The sequence below is a fragment of the Phytophthora cinnamomi genome (assembly GCF_018691715.1).
Source record: "Phytophthora cinnamomi strain GKB4 chromosome Unknown Contig53, whole genome shotgun sequence".
In the NCBI taxonomy this organism is placed as follows: domain Eukaryota; phylum Oomycota; class Peronosporomycetes; order Peronosporales; family Peronosporaceae; genus Phytophthora; species Phytophthora cinnamomi.
In genome coordinates, this window is record NW_027150986.1 from 10,986 (window position 1) to 26,950 (window position 15,965).

The following is a 15,965-nucleotide window of genomic DNA, read 5'->3' on the forward strand; positions in this document are numbered from 1 at the left end:
GATCATGTACGAGTATCTCGATGTCCTGACTGCGGGACATCTCGGACGAGAAGACATACGTTCTTCTCACGCGTGTCTTCTACTGGCACCACCAGTATAAGTGGGGTGCGCAAGTACGTCCGTGCTTGCGAGGTAGAAACAGGTTTAGCAGATTTAGGAGGAAGATCAATTTATAAACAATACAGTTCTCATTTTACCCTAATTAAGCTACTTGGTGTCTTTATTTGAATTATATTATACTTGTGGAGTCCAGTATAATTAACTCAAAATTTTAATAAACTCCTACCCTTCCTCATACACGTAGCGCAATTTGTAAACTAGAGTGGTGAGCCAAAATAGGCCCACTACACAATCGACTCCGGGAGTCCGTGTTGCCGCAACACGTGATCCAAAACAGCGTTGCTGTACCTTTATCATCAATGGTGTCCGGCACAGCCGCGAGATGAGCCATCTTGCTCAGCCGGTCTACGAAGACCACGACGCCCGTGTTGCCCGCCTTGTCGGTAGGTAGGCCAAACACGAAGTCCATGCTCATGGAGCGCCAGCACTCAGAAGGTACTGACAAGCTTGCCAGAGGCGCCGCCGCATGAAGTGATGACTTCACCCGTTGACACGTCTCACACGTGCTCACATAAGTGCTTACATCATCAACCACCAATAGTGGGTGCTCACCGAGCTATAGGTCTTCTCACGACCAAGATGACTACTCAGCGGGGTGTCATGTGCCTCATAGAGGATGCGATACTTCAAGTACTCACCATAGGGGATGACCACACGGGGCGTATCCTCGGGGCCTGTGTTGTAAAACAGCAGGCCATCATCGTGGGTGTAGCGAAGCAGTCGCGCGCGCAGCCGCGCGGACAACCCGATGTCCGAGTCCTCAAACTCCATGCTCCCCAGATCCTTTAATAGCGCGACACACGTTTCATCCTTTGCATAAGCCGCTTGGATCATATCCGGAAGTGACGAAGTCACCGCCGTGACGTGAGCGAGCGCATAGTCCGGCCTGCGCGACAGCGCGTCTGCGAGGACGTTCTGACTGCCAGGGTTATAGTTCACCTCGAAGTTATATTCCGCAAAGGAGGAAACCACCTGGCCATTCTCTGCGAGAGGTGAGGCGACTGAGTCGCAGTGCGTAACGACGTGTGATCCGTGTAGACCACGAACGGCTGAGAGCCCAGCAGGTGGTCCCTGAACTTGACGAGCGCATACTTCATTGCAAGTAGCTCTTTGTCATGAACTGGGTAGTTCTTCTCAGCAGCCTTGAGCTGGCCAGACTCAAACGCGGTAACGCTCTCGCGCCCCTCGGCGTCTGCTTGTAGCAGAGCACAGCCGATGGCGATGTCCGAAGCGTCACAGACGACACTAAACGGACGAGCGGAGTCTGGCACTGCCAGAATAGGCGCTTGAAGCAGGCTAGCCTTAATAGCCATTAACGCATCTTGATGCTAGGCATCCCAACGCCAATCTGTATTCTTCTTGAGGAGGTTAGACAATGGCCGATCCATCTCAGCGTAATTCTCGCTATATTTGTGCAAATAATTGGCGAGGCCAAGCCACTTGCGAAGGTCCTTCTGGTTCATGGGAACCGGCCCGTCAACAATGGCCTTGACCTTGACCGGGTCGGCCCGCAGGCCTCACTTCCCAATGAAGCACCTAAGAAGGGTATATCTTCTGCACCGAAAATGCACTTGTCAATGTTGGCGTAAAACTTATTCGTCGAACACCACTCGCAGGTGCTCCACGTGGTTCTCCACGTCAGTTTTCCCGTGCTCTGCACGAGTGTAAACGAAAATATCGTCAGAGTACGTTTGTGCGTACGCACGACGGGGCCTGAACAACTGCGCCACTAGACGACCGATCGTCGCCGGCGCGTTCGACAACCCCTGGGGCATGATCAACCACTCCCAGAGCATCTCGCTCGGAGAACTCACAGCCGTGAGAAGGATGGCGCTCGCTCTTATGAGCAACTGATAGTATCCATCGAAGAACATCCTTCCTAGGAATCGGCGTCTGCGCCGGGATGTCGGCAGCGGTGAGCTTATTAAAAGCATGTACGATACGCCACTTGTCATTCGCCTTTCTGACACAGAAGGTGGCGTGGAGTGCGGAGACTTGCTCTCACGCACCATGCCTGCCTCATGCTTCGCACGGAAGAACGCGTCAATGACGTCACATTGTTCCTTTGGTAAAGGCAATTGCCTCGACACGCAGTATTTAGTTCCGGGAACAAGGTCAATTTCATGACGCACACCTCGATCCGGAGGTAGCCGCGAGGGCGGCTCCTTGGAGACCACATCTTCGTTCTCCTTTACCACCGGGTAAAAGGGATCAGAAGGGTCCTTTAGGATAGCGGATCCGCTAGGCGCATTCAGCGCCTACTTGGTGTCCTCATGGACAGCTTCATCAAGATGCGAGGACGAGTTCAATTCCTCAACCGATCGTACCACGACCACCTCGGCCAATTCGCCAACCCTTCAGAGCCTCGCCGAACTCGGCCAAGGATATTTCCTCCTTCTCCAAGAGAGAATCGAGCGCGGGCAATGCGTCGAGTCGGATGTCCCCGTCGACGTCGCCCATCACTCCGTTCACGAGAGTGTAGAGCTGCTCGTTCTCGCGTGGAGCACCCCTGCTCGACACGCCGTTTTCGACTCGTGCGGGTTCAGACGCCTTGCGCCTCGCAGCCAACGCACGGCGCCGCTGCCTTCTCTTCGTAGACGTGGTCCGTCTCGAAGAGACCTTCGGCTTCGCGCCCATTGCGACGCCAGGTGTTGCAACCTCACTCAGGTCTGGAAGAGCTCCGGTGTCTCGACCGACACCCAGCAAAGTGCTGCTCGATCCACAGCCTCCACTCAGTGGATTACGTTCCACTCCACAGTTCCTCGGCATCATGCCGACCGTGCCATCGCTGGAACCCACCAATCCGCTACCCGAACCCGCTCGGACCGACCCAATATTGACTACGACGGACTTCAAGTGGACTGGCTCGCTCCTGGTGAAGTGGCCTGGCTAGGTCTACGGCCTGATCGTATTGCGCTCAGACTCTGGACTAAGTCGGCACGCAACCGAGACCCGGGGAGCTTGACTTTGATCACCCGGGGTCTGAGCTGAGCGTCCAAAGTCTGAGCCCAGCCCTCGCTGTGGCCGGGGAGTCTCCGCCGAGCATGTGGAGTCTCAGCCGAGAGCCTGAGACCCGGGCGAAGTCCAGGGTCTGAGCGAGTTGGCCCAGAAGGGTCTGGGACAAGTCGACTTGACAGTTTCAGTCAGTCACTTCATATCAGCCGTACCACACTTAGGCACCCCCTTTGTGGGTATAAGTGCCTCGCCCGCAGAGACCAATTGGTATCGTCGTGGACGCCCACGTGGCTGGCCTGACCTCGGTCGTGATGGATACAATGATCTGCCCAAGATTAAGAGTCGTCCAAGTCAGTACTTAACGGATTACATCTCACCATTGTTTAAGGTGTACCCAGAGGGAAATTGCACCCTAACTTGATACGTCTTAGTTTTTGCATGTGTTAAATCCAATCAGAGTTCGATTTGCCCCCAAAGACGCAGGTGGTGCTTCTGTGACGAGGTTGGTCTAGAATCTTTGGTCTCAACCCATCAACGAACGTCATTGACCCCCTTCGGTCCCAGAATCGAGTGATCTGAGAAATTACAAGTGTGAACTTGTAACGGGCCTGGTGTATGCCCGTCACTTGCTTACACCTAGCTGTTGAAAAAGCGTCTTGTTCTCAGTAAGACTGAGAACTAAGTATTAAGTCCGATGTAAATTTAACTCTGATTTATCATTAGACTGGGGCGCGAGCCCTTAGGACTAATGTGAACCACTCCAACAAAGGTCGACAGCTGATTGGCTGAAAGTGGGGTCTGGCTTCCCCACCTTTCAATCAATCAGAGGATGACGAGTCAGCACACGCTGTCGTGTGCCGACCATGCCTACCTATGCAATATCAGCAAGATGTCTAGCTACTTATGTAAATGGAGAGCCCATTACATCACCCTCCTCTCAAGGCAGCACTCACGAGACGTGAGTGCAAGCGGGGAAGTTCTTGGAAATTGAGACGTCAGTTTGCGCGGCATTAACTGAGAGATCACGATGCGTGCTGGCCACAGCTCCTGCGCACCGCAGGAGCACACCTAGACTCGCGCGGCGAGGAGCAGGACGCGGCGAAGTGCGATTGAGACAGCGAAAAGATCGGGGATGACGCCTGCGGAGACGGTGACGACAACGGGTACGACGGCAGACACGCGGACGAGCGCCGCGAGGACGACAGCGACGACAGCGACGACAGCGACGACAGCGACGACAGCGACGACAGCGACGACAGCGACGACAGCGAATACAGCGACGACACAAGCTTCGACGGCGCTGCGGTCTCCACCATCGTTGCGCGTGATGGATCGAGAGCTGAAGCCGTGGGACTTGTATGACTTGTCCGGCGCGGAGTCGCCAGAGCCACTGGCGACGATGCAAGATTACTTCCGTCGATTTCGAGCACTGCGGGGGAAAAGTATTGATGGCGTCGCGCATGATTCGCTCCAGCGCTCGTGGTGTGCTATGATCGTCCGATGGAATCGGATGCTTCAGGAGGGTGACAACTTCGTGGCTTGGCTCGCGGGTCGCGAGGAAGTGGTTGGTGAACATTCGCTGCGGGAGCTTCGTACGCGCGTGTGTACCAACGCGTGGAATGAGGATCGGATCTGTTACGTGCAAGTCTGCGAGGGTTGTGCCGTCTGCGGCAGGTCGGAGCATTACTCCGAGGCGGACTGGACGCGCGAGGTCGCCGAGCGGCCGCTCGGTGAAGCGGAGCAGTCGTGGATCGCCAAGTATCGGCGCGCGCTCAATGGCTTCTATTCGTGGCGGAGGCCGCCGCGCTCGTTCTCGGCGGGGTGCATCCCCGTCGGCTCGTGGTCGTTCGCGATCTTGGTCGCCGCGTGGCTGGCGACAGTGGCACTCTCGTTCGCGATCTCGCTCTCGTACTCGAGGACCACGTCCGGGACATCCCGGAGGAGAGATGAACGTGGTTCCCACGTATCCTCGTCAGGCGGATAACCAAGCCAGCGGACTCGATAGCGTCGCGCGGGGGGAATCCCGCGGGTGGATGTTCTACTCGTACGAGCGCGGGTACGAGGCGTCGCACGAGGAGGGTCCTCGTGCGCCACAAGGCGATCCACGATCCAGCACTTTGGCCAGCCGAGTCAACAATCGGCGGAGGGGGTTCGCGGCGATAGGGCGTACGCCTGGGTGTTCCAGGGTGATGCGGAGGCTGCAGCGAATCGTGCTCTACGCTCAGGCGGAGGCTGAGGAGGCGACTGCGCAGATCGCGCAGACCCAGAGGGAGCTTGAAGCGGTGCGACAGTCGAACCGGGAGTTACTGGCTCGGACTCGGGAGTTGGAGATGCACGTCTTTGGAGCGCCACGGACGGGGGCACAGCCGCGGCAGTCGGCGGCGCGGACGGCGAGCCGAGAGGGGCGTTCGCTCTACGCTCCGGCGCTGGCGCCGAAGGATCCAGCGTCGACGGGATAGCAGCGGGGTGGTACTTCTTGAGCCGCTCGACGTAGAACGTCGGGTGTAATCGTAATGACGTAGGAATATCCAACGTGTAGGCTTCACCGTTAACCTTCACGACTCTGAAGAGTCCACTAAACGAGGCGCGAATTTGCTCGCGCCAAGATTGGTAACTGCGGAAGAGCGAATGCCGTCGGTCGACAGGAGGACTTGCTCTCCTATCCGGAAGGTAGCCATATTCTTGCGTCCGCGCTTGTCCGCGTCCTCTTTTTGTTTATCCGCTGCATCTTGAAGAGTATCGCGCACAAAACGGGCGATTGACGCGCGTCGCTGGACGAACGCCGAAACGGCGGCGTTATCGACTTGGCGCGCCGGGGACATCGGCGCGTAGTTGGCCGCGACTTGAGTACCGGTATTACCTGGGTCAATCAGGGTTCGTGCAGTCCATGCTGCGAGAGGAGACGCCGCGGAGCTCGGCGTCGCGAGAGCCTGTTTCGCCTTGAAGCGGGTGACCGCGTTCAGGGACTCGGGGTCGTGAGCCTCACTCGTCACGACATAATCATTATTGCTACCGTCATCATCCCCACCCAGAGTGGAGGCACCAGACACCGTGGGATGGCCCACGGCGAGGAGAGGTGGGACGCGCGGGTGCCGCGCATTGTTCGCGAAGAACGGGGTCAGCCTCGTCGAGGCGTGCTCAGCGTTGTTGAGTGCAAACTCGGCAAGGGGTAAGAACTTGCTCCAACTCGCGAAAGAGTTGCGTAACTCCGAAGAACATCTTCGAGGACCCTGTTGACCCGCTCTGTCTGGCCATCCGTCTCCGGATGGGCCGCCGTCGACATCGATATGACACGAAGCGGCTCCAGAAAATTTGCCCAAGTCTCTGCTCAGTGGCCCGGCCAGCGACAGGCCTGTAAGACATGCGACGGAAGAGCACAAGAGAAGAGCGAAGACACAAGCGAGAAAGAAGGCGCAAGCAAGTCCAGACAGAGAGCCGAAGAAGATTGCTCAAGATCGTCCAGACTCCCGCCATAGTGAAGTCAAGTCAAAATCCAGACTCATTGGTCTCCGGACCCCGGACGCAGGATTCCAGACACCAGGCTCCAGACGAAGATCTTTCATGGGCGACCGGTCGCGCCCTGTCCCAGCCTGATTTGTACCCAGAAAGACCTTCCAAGTTTCAAGTATACTCCGCCCAAGATGTTAACGACCGACGAAGACGACCGACCATGATATGTTATGCACCGACCAGATTCCTGCCCTATCCATGACCTGCTCGACACGCGACGTGATTACGCCACGCCCCGACTATAGTGAAACCAAGATAAAAGAGCTGATTCCAGAGAAAACAGTAGATACAGAATCCTAAGAAAAGATAATCAGAGAGTTCAATTTGCCAAGAAGGGCGCAAGTGCTTCCCCGTCCCCAGGGACGAGGTGTGCTGTCAAGTAAGCGAGAGGAACAAGCCTCGACCGGAGGGATTAACCCTGCCGACGGCCCTAAGCTACAAGACCTGCGTTTGAACGCGTCGTGACCGCGAATACCGCCGTGGAACTCTCCCAAAGGCTAAGACCAAGTTAGGCGGTGATCGGGCGACGCGCGCTCCGAGGTGACCTGTCCTATTTCATATTCCAGTTGTTGGTCCTTCGTTCGGAGGTCCCATTTCATATTAACTGCGTTTCTAGGAGGTTGTGTGTAGTCACCCCTAGATCCGATCGATTGACTACTGTGTGATAGGATTGTATATTGTCTGACCGGAGGTTGTTCTCTTTTTGGAGTTGAACGTTTGGAAAGTCTTCCGCCTGGAGCTAATTATCTCCTTGCGGGAGCTGGTGCGCGTGAGTGAAGGGTGCTTTCGGACTCGACCGGTGGTCCGGAAGAAATTCCAGTAGACCGGTGTACGGGCCCCCCGCTCAAGGGCCCCCCAAAGAATAAGTAGCGGCTGTATATTTGTATATTTGCATATTAACTCTCTGATTTTGAAGGTTTGGCTGGAAGGATCTGCTTGTGATCTCAACCCCAGTCGTGGAGACCTACGTTTGAAGTAACGTAAGCGCTCTACACCCAAGACCTTATCATTGTGAAGACAACTCATCAGGTGAAGTTCGTTCTATCGAAGATAAACGATACCTACAGGGATTCACAAGGTCACACGCCACCTCCGTTGGGAGCACCTAGTGCTGCTATCGGAGTCTGACCCCATCGGGAAATCCGGAAGGAGGAGTAATTCTCCGGACGGGCGGCCCCGTGGCATCGTGCTATACACCTGGGCGGCAAAAGGCGCTCACCCGCCTCGCCACAGCTGCTGCGCGTGCCCGGATTTGGTAGTCCGTGGAATTTCACCGAGTTGTTTTTATATTATATTGATTGAGATCTAGGGTGTTGACCGCTAACGATCTTCTAACCGTGGTTGATATGGCTGGAAGTGGAAGCAGGAAGAAGGAGGGCGACGGCAGTCGGCGGAGTCTGAACCAAGCCGGCAGTCGCGCCGAGTCGCGAACTTGGGAGTCGAGCCGCATCGACCTCTGGAAGACGTCGAACGTGACGCCCGGAAGGCCAACGCGGCAAAACGCAAGGCTGCCAAGGAAGCGAAGGAAGCGTCGGCTCCAGACGAGACGACTTCTGGACCCGCTGTTCCAGACGCGCAACAAGTGTCCAAGGACGGCGACCAGGAGACGGCTCCGGGAGATGCTGACACTTCCATGTCGGCGGACTCGAAGCTGGGTCCGGACGACGAGGACAAGTCCGCTCCGGACATGTCCGCCAAGGCGTCTGCGGGAGGCGCCGATATGGTTGAGCCCCCGGTGGGTGGTCGAGTTTCGGACTCCCCCCAACCGGAACATGAGGTCGAGGCTTCGGACGTCGACGATGAAGTCCAATACGTTGGGACGAAGAAGCCTTTGGAGAGTCCGGCTGACGACGTCGAAGTTGTCGAAGTTGACTCCGAGCCGGACGACAAAGTGCAGCTGGTGAAGGTCGAACCGGCGGTCAAGAAGGAAGCCTACCTGTCTACGGTTCAGGAAGACCAAGTGATCGAGGACACGGAAGTGTTTTCGCCGAAGTCCTCCGCAACGGCTTCTGCCCGAACGCCGACTCAAGTCCGATCGTCACCGGTGTCTCCATAGGAAGTTCATGTGAAAGCGTATGTGGCTGACCAAGTGCGACGATGGGAGAGGGACGTCTCTGAAAGAAGTGTTCCTCCGAACATCAAGTATGAATGGCCTCAAGTTCATTTGGATGCAACGGCTTACATGTCTGCTATCCTGACTACCTCTGAGTACTTACGGAAGCGGACGTCGATGGCCGTGAAGGCGGACGCTTGGATCGCCGAGATGGAGCTGACACGTCGGACGTTTGGAGTCACCCGAGACTGGACGGCTGCGACGATTCCGGTCGGACTCTTCTCCCCACGCGAGTGTGTTGCGGTCCTTCAGACGCAACTGTTCGAGTCCGGCTTCAGTTTTCTGAACTTGGTTCCTGGCTGGTTCCGGACACGAGCTAACAAGGCGCATCCGGACTTGGTCCGCCACGTCGTCGAAGAGATGCTCCTGCTGCTGTCCATCGAGATGGCCGAGCTGAAGCAGCTGATGACCAAGGTATCCGAAGTCCCGGCGCAGACGGCTCGCCCCGAACGACCGCGTCCAGACTCGGCTGCACCGGAGCTTGACGCGGAGGTGACCGACCACAACGTCGAGCTGCTGGGACGCGGCTACATCCAGATGCTCAAGGTGTCTGGACTTCAGACACCGCGAAGTCCAAGAAGCCCCGCGGTGAGTGAGTCTGGACCCAAGCGCGTTCAACGTGTGCCGGCGCTCGCACCTCCGTCGTCCATCCCGACGCCTGAGTCCCCGCAGTCTGTGTCGTCGTCCGCTTTCCGAAGTCTGGAAGGCGCTCGACCTGGCAGTGTGGCGTCCGGTCCGGATGCCTCGGTGAAGTCGGAGTCTCGAGCATCGTCAAGCTTCTTCGGGACGTCAGGTGGCTCGGACGAGTCGCTTGTTAGCGCCACGTCCGGATCGCGAACATCGAGGGACAGCTCGTCCGGATCTTCGGGACTGAGCTGGGACCGGGACGCTGGATCACACATGCCGGCAGTTCCGATGGCGATGACTGCCCAGACGCTTGGTGGTGTGGCTCCGGTTGAATCCGCGATGGCCATGTACGTCACCCAGGAAGCTCTCCCGCCGAACCCGGTGCGTGTGGATCAGGACGATGTCGTTATGTCGGAGTCCGAACGATCGCACAACCGGGGACGGAGGTCGAAGGCATTCCGACGTCGCTCCAAGCGCCGAAGTCCGTCGCTGTCCGAAAGCTCCAGCAGCGACGATGATAGCCGACGCCGCAGGTCCAGCCGACGCTCCCCGTCTGAACGTTCGTACCGCTCGGGACGATCACATGATTCAGCCAGTTCTGGAAGCACGCAAGTCGCCTTGAACGCCATGTTCCAGGTGCAGGAGGCAGTCGCCCGGATGGAGAGGCACCAGGACTCCGCGCTCGAGAAGCTGAACACCAAGCTGGACTTGGAAGTCGCTCGGAGGTTCGGACCCCCGGCTCGAGACCCACCTGCGAAGGTGGAGTCCACCCGGAGTCCGGCCGACGACACTTGGACACGCCGCGAGGCGGAGACCCGGGAAGCCGCTCGACTGGAAGCCGCGCGTCTGGAACGCGAGCGTGCGGACGCACTCCTGGCACAGTACCGTGCCCAGACGGAGGCATGTCAGGCCGAAGAAGCGCAGCGCGTGGCGGCCATGATGGAGTCCTTGCAGCGCGAGCTAGAAGACATGCGCGCGGGGCGGGCCCAGGAGCGAGAGGCGGCCAAGAATGTCCAGAAGTTTCTGACTGGACAGTTGCGCGACCTTCGTGCAACATCCGCCCAGACGCCTCCGCGACCATTCGCATTCAGACCTGATTCGGCAACTCGGGACCCTCATATGACAACGGAGAATCCAGTGGCGACCAGTCGTCAGGTCACGCATCCAGAATCCAGTGGCGTAATCAATGATGACGTAATCAGGGGAGATGTCACACGGACCTCGACGAACCTCGACGAATTCCTGGCGGCCCAGCTTCGGGCGACTCTCAGTGCCGCCACCAATGCCGACGCCGCACCGCCGCGCGTCAAGACCGAGAGCGTCCCCGACGCCCCCGCACGTGGACACGCCGACGCGCGCCCTGAACGGAAGGCGCAGGCGGAGGGCGTGCTGCAGCGCAAGGCGCAAGCTGGCTCGGCGAGGCGGGCGAAGTCTGCGAGTGGCAAGTCGACAGAGCGAGGGGGAAGGGATGCCTCGTCCCGTGGAGAGAAATCGAAGAAACCCCCAAGCACCGTGGTGACCCGGATAGTTCCGATTCTGGCTCAAGCTCCGACGGGAGTTCTTCGGACTCCGACAGCTCCGATAGCTCGTCGTTTGAAGATGTCGCCCCGAACACACCGACTGTTGCAGGACCTGGAGGAACGCTATTCACGTTCCGGTCATATGTGAATGCGAACAGTCTGGAGGATTTCGATGAGAAGGCGTCGCTAGCGATCCGAACAAGGTGGCTGGAGAGATTCCAAAGCATCGCGGCTCAGGGCGGATGGACGGACAAGGTCAAGGTATTCGAGATGAAGCTCAAATTGTCCGCCGCCGTCCGGAACTGGCGCGCGAACCTCCGCCTGAAGGTGAGGCGAGACTGGAAGAAGTTCCTGAAGGAGTTCCGTGAAATGTATTGCAAAGCAAAGACCTCAGACTCCGAACGCTGCTACACGATGGTTCAGAGGAAGTCCGAAAGCCCGCTAGAGTTTTACTATCGCCTGAACAAGGTGGCAGATCAGGCGGGTATCGACTTCGACTCGTCGTCCAAGCAGCGGGAACGTCATCTGAAGGTATTCACGAAGAAGCTCTTGGACTCACGCCTTCGATCGATGTTGCAAGGCCAACGCATCCGGAGACTACGTGACTTGGAGTACGTCCTAAAGCAGCACGAAGAGATTACCCAAGGCGACGACTACGATGCTCCTCCTGGCCAAGCGGGACTTCCGGGCGGACAATGTTCCGAACGGACGGTTCCAGTCGAAGCGTGCCGGACGCGCGTATGTGGTTCAGGACGAAGATGTGTCGGACGAAGGTGAAGATGATCGGGAAGTGCGGTTCCAAGATGCGGTAGAAGAAGTTCCTGCCACTCCGTTGACGGCAAGCTCGGCTGTTGGAAGTGCGCCAACCGGAGGTGATTCCAGGCGAGACGAAGATCGCGTGCAAGATATTTCAAGCACTGTCTTCCGGATTATGGAGAACTCAGGTTGGAGACCTCCTTCGGGCGGAGACTTCCGAACACCACCTCGGTCTCCTCGTTTCGACACTTCGAACCGCACCAAGTTCTGTGAGCGTTGCAATGATTTTGGACACTCTACGGAGAGCTGCTGGACCGACATCAAGTGTGATCGCTGCGGCCGGAAATGGCACCCCGCCCGCCTTTGCAGAGTTCGACCTTGCCTGTTCTGCAAGAAGTTTCATGAAGACCAATGTGAAGAGTGGAAGAACTTCCAAGCTGTGAAAACTCTCGCTCGTCAAGGTACACTGGACCTTCCGTCCGCTATCCGGAATCAACTACTGGATGGGGACGTCGATTCTGGGGAACAACAGTTAAACTAACGAGCCCGCTGGATGGGGATCCAGAACGCGTCGGGCTCAAGACTACCCCGGAATTGTGTGTCCTAGTGTATATTGGACCAGAGTTGAGGAGCAAGCACCAAGATAACCATCAATGCATGACTGTGATTTCAGAGGAAAACGACAAGTACCTATCCGATCAACAGCGTTTGGAGTGGTCTCGGTTGGAAGAAAGTCGTCTGGGAGATAATGACTTGGATGACCCTCCCGAATTCCGACTGGGGCCTGGCCAAAGGTACCGATGGTGGAAAGAGCACATCCCTGAGGACACCAAGAAAGTGGCGATGGTGCATGGTGCTGTGAACAACCGTCGAACGGATATTCTTCTGGACTCCGGAGCATCTGTTAGCATGGTGAGTTTGAACCTTGCGCGTAGGCTCAAACTCCGACTGAAGTTTTGCAAACAGCTCCGGGTGTCCGGTCTGAGTGGTGTCCCGACGATTATCACGGCTACTACTGAGGTGAAGATTATCTTGGGACCTCGCGTGGTCTACATTATGGAACTATGGTTCGCGAACATTGGCGAAGGTGTAGATGTGCTTCTCGGTATGAACTTCATGTACTCGGCTGGGGTTCGATTGTGCGCTCAGGAAGGATTGGCCAAGCTTCCGGACGAAGAGACGGTACTGCTAGCTGGTCGGACTGCGGACCACATGGGACGTGGTCTGGACCTGGCCATCACTCCGAAAGAGAGTCTGTACTTGGCCCCGGGTGAGTCGTCCGTCGTCCGAATTGACCACGGTCAGAGCAATCCGCAACGCGAAATCGTTTGGGCTGGTCGAGGTGACCGCTGGGTTACGCAGATTATCTATGCTGCGAGGTCCTGGCCAGTTGCCGTGAAGGTGGTCAACATTTCGGACAAGACAGTCTGGATCGACTCTCGAACGGCAGTGGCCCGGGTTGTGGAGTTTGAATTTTTTCCGACGGCTGGAAGGTTTGTCCGTCCGGGATTACGGAGGTATCGAGAATGGCAAGTGATGATTTATGAAAGTACCAACTCGAGGGAGCTCAGAGAGCGTGAGGAGCGACTCGCTCGAGTGTATCAGAGTTCCGAACCACCGTGTGTCCAGACTCCCGATTACCCGTGGCCCACGAAGTTACTCACTCGGTCACCAGTTGATTCGGCGCAGGTGCACATGGTGCGCCTGCAGCCTAAAACTGGCGTGAAGGCGGAAGGGCGTTGCCCGGATCAGACTCCTCGACTTTCGGAAACCGAGAGTTCCGGAGTGTCCGAAAGAGAATGCACGGTTCCTGAGGCTGCCCCAGGTGAGGTACCCGTACCAGGCGAGAATGTTGAGAATGTGAGCTCGGTGTCTGAAGTTGCAAAGATTCAGCCGGAGACAATCGAAGATCCTGAAAGGAGCCCGGATGAGGACTCTGGTTCAGACTTGGACGAGTTTTATGACGCGATCAGTTTTGACGATGAGTGTCTGACCAAGTGCGTCCCGGAAATCCCCGTTGGAGTCGAGTCGAATGTTGAACGGGGTCCTGAACGATTGTCCATTCCGGTCCGAAGGCTCGAAGTGGAGTACGAACGATGGATGCAGATGAGTGCGGAAGAGCTGAACCTGGAACCAGCCGTGTACATACACGAAGGTGGTGAGTTACTCGCTCAGCTGCGCGACGAACTGGCCATGCTTCCGGAACTCCAAGAGCTGAGTCCAAGGTGTGATATCGAGAAAGCCGATGTTGGAGAATCTGGACGGACTACTTCGGCCGAAGAGGAGAAACTTCGAATGCACCTGAGGTATCACCACAAGATATTCTTGGGAGACGGGAATGCTGCCCCCGCGCCGGCTCGTGGTGTGTGGTGTGACCTAGATGTCGGTGATGCTAAACCAGTTGCTCAGCGTCCGAGGTCAATCGCCCCACACTTAGCGATCAAGGTCTACGAGTTGCTGAAGAAGCTTTTGGAGACAGGACTGATAGAACACTCCGAATCGCCGTGGGCTTCCCCGATCGTCATCGTCCTGAAGAAGAACGGTGTGGACATCCGGATGTGTATCGACTACCGAGTGGTGAATGGATTCATTCAACTGTCCAATTATCCTCTGCCTTTGATCGACGATCTATTGATTGGCTTTGAAAGTGCAATGTGGTTTATGAGTCTGGACATGGCGAGTGATTTCTGGGCCATCCGGATGACTGAGCGTGCGAAGCTGATCTCGGCCTTCGTCTGTCCGTTCGGGCACTTCCAGTGGGTTCGGATGCCGTTTGGACTCAAGAATGCCCCTCTCGTCTACCAAGCAGTGATTAATAACTGCCTGTGGGGTTTCGTGAGACTGTCCCGGAAGAAGAATCGGAGGTGGACCAAGATGTTCTGGACTTCCTGAGTTTGGACCCGTCCAGGAGTGACTCCGAAGGCCAAGTGTTGGCATTGACGGATACAGCGACGGTGTTCCAGAGGAACATCCCTGCTCCAGACAGCATGGGTCCGGTTTTGGGACGGAGCTCGTACATTGATGACATCGCACATGGCGCGCCCACCTGGGACAAGCTTTGTGAGGATCTGAATGCTCTTCTATTCCGCTTGCGCTACTGGAACATTTCTGTGAGTCTCCTGAAAAGTGAGTTTGGAAAGCTGTCGATTCCATACCTGTCGCACGAAATTAGTGCAGAGGGGATTCGGGCAGCTCCGAAATTCGCTAAGGGAGTTCAAGACCTGCCATTCCCGAAGACTCTGAAAGGAGTGCAGTCTTTCCTTGGAAGTCTGAACTACTATCATAAGTTTATTGAAGACTTTCCGGTAGTTGCTGCAGTCTTGTACGAGCTTTCAGACGACCAAGTGCAAGCCGGACGAGATCTCACCAGGGCCAAGGCTGCGTTCGAGATTCTCAAGAAGAAGATCGTTTCGACCCCACTGCTCCGGCATCCATACCGGACAAAGCCGTTCGTGATCATCCCGCATGCCAACCGTTGGGCTGCTTGCGCGGTCCTTGGCCAGGAATACGATGGAAAGATCCAACCGGTGCGGTTTACTGGACGAGTTCTGAACGACGCTGAGCCCCGATATCACATAGCTGAGAAGGAGGTGATTGCTGTGTTAAGAGCCCTCCAAGTCTTCCGAACCCTTCTCGAGGGTTGTCGTCTGGAAGTCTACACTCGGCACTCAGTCTTCAAGTGGATACTCCGGTCGAAGTCTGCCGACGGACGTTGTGTTCCGTGGGGAGTTAGGCTCTCACACTGGGACATCACCGTCCGGAAGGTCCAGAAGGATGAAGTCGATCTGGCGGCTATCATGGGAGCTGGGATCACCCCACGTGAACATTTGGACGAAGTCGCAGAAGCACTGATACCTGCCAAGGGACGCGTCCGGAAGCCACCAGTTCTCAGTGTGGAGATGCTCGACGATACCTATCAGGGCGTCGTCCTGAGTTTCGATGGTGCGGCCAAGACGTCGACTCGGCGAGGAAGCTGCGGATGTATTCTCTGGCAGTTCCCCGGTTGGAAGGTGCTCGAAGCCCGAGGTTTTATTCTGGACGACGTGACAGTCAACGATGCGGAGTATCATGGATTCCTGAAAGGAGTCCAGATGGCGTTCGACAGTCAGGTCTAAGACCTGGTGGTTATGGGAGATTCTCGGATCGTGATTCAACAAGTCCAAGGTCTCATCAACTGTCACCAGCCGAACCTCCAGAAACACTTAGCGGAGTGTGAAGTTCAGAAGGATAAGTTCCGGACGTTGCGACTGGTCCATGTTAAGCGCAAGTACAACCAAGCTGCCGACTACCTGACATCGAAGACGCTGGCGCTCGGAGGGCCCTGGACTGTTCAGGATTCCGAAGAGTGGACTCACCTGGAAAGA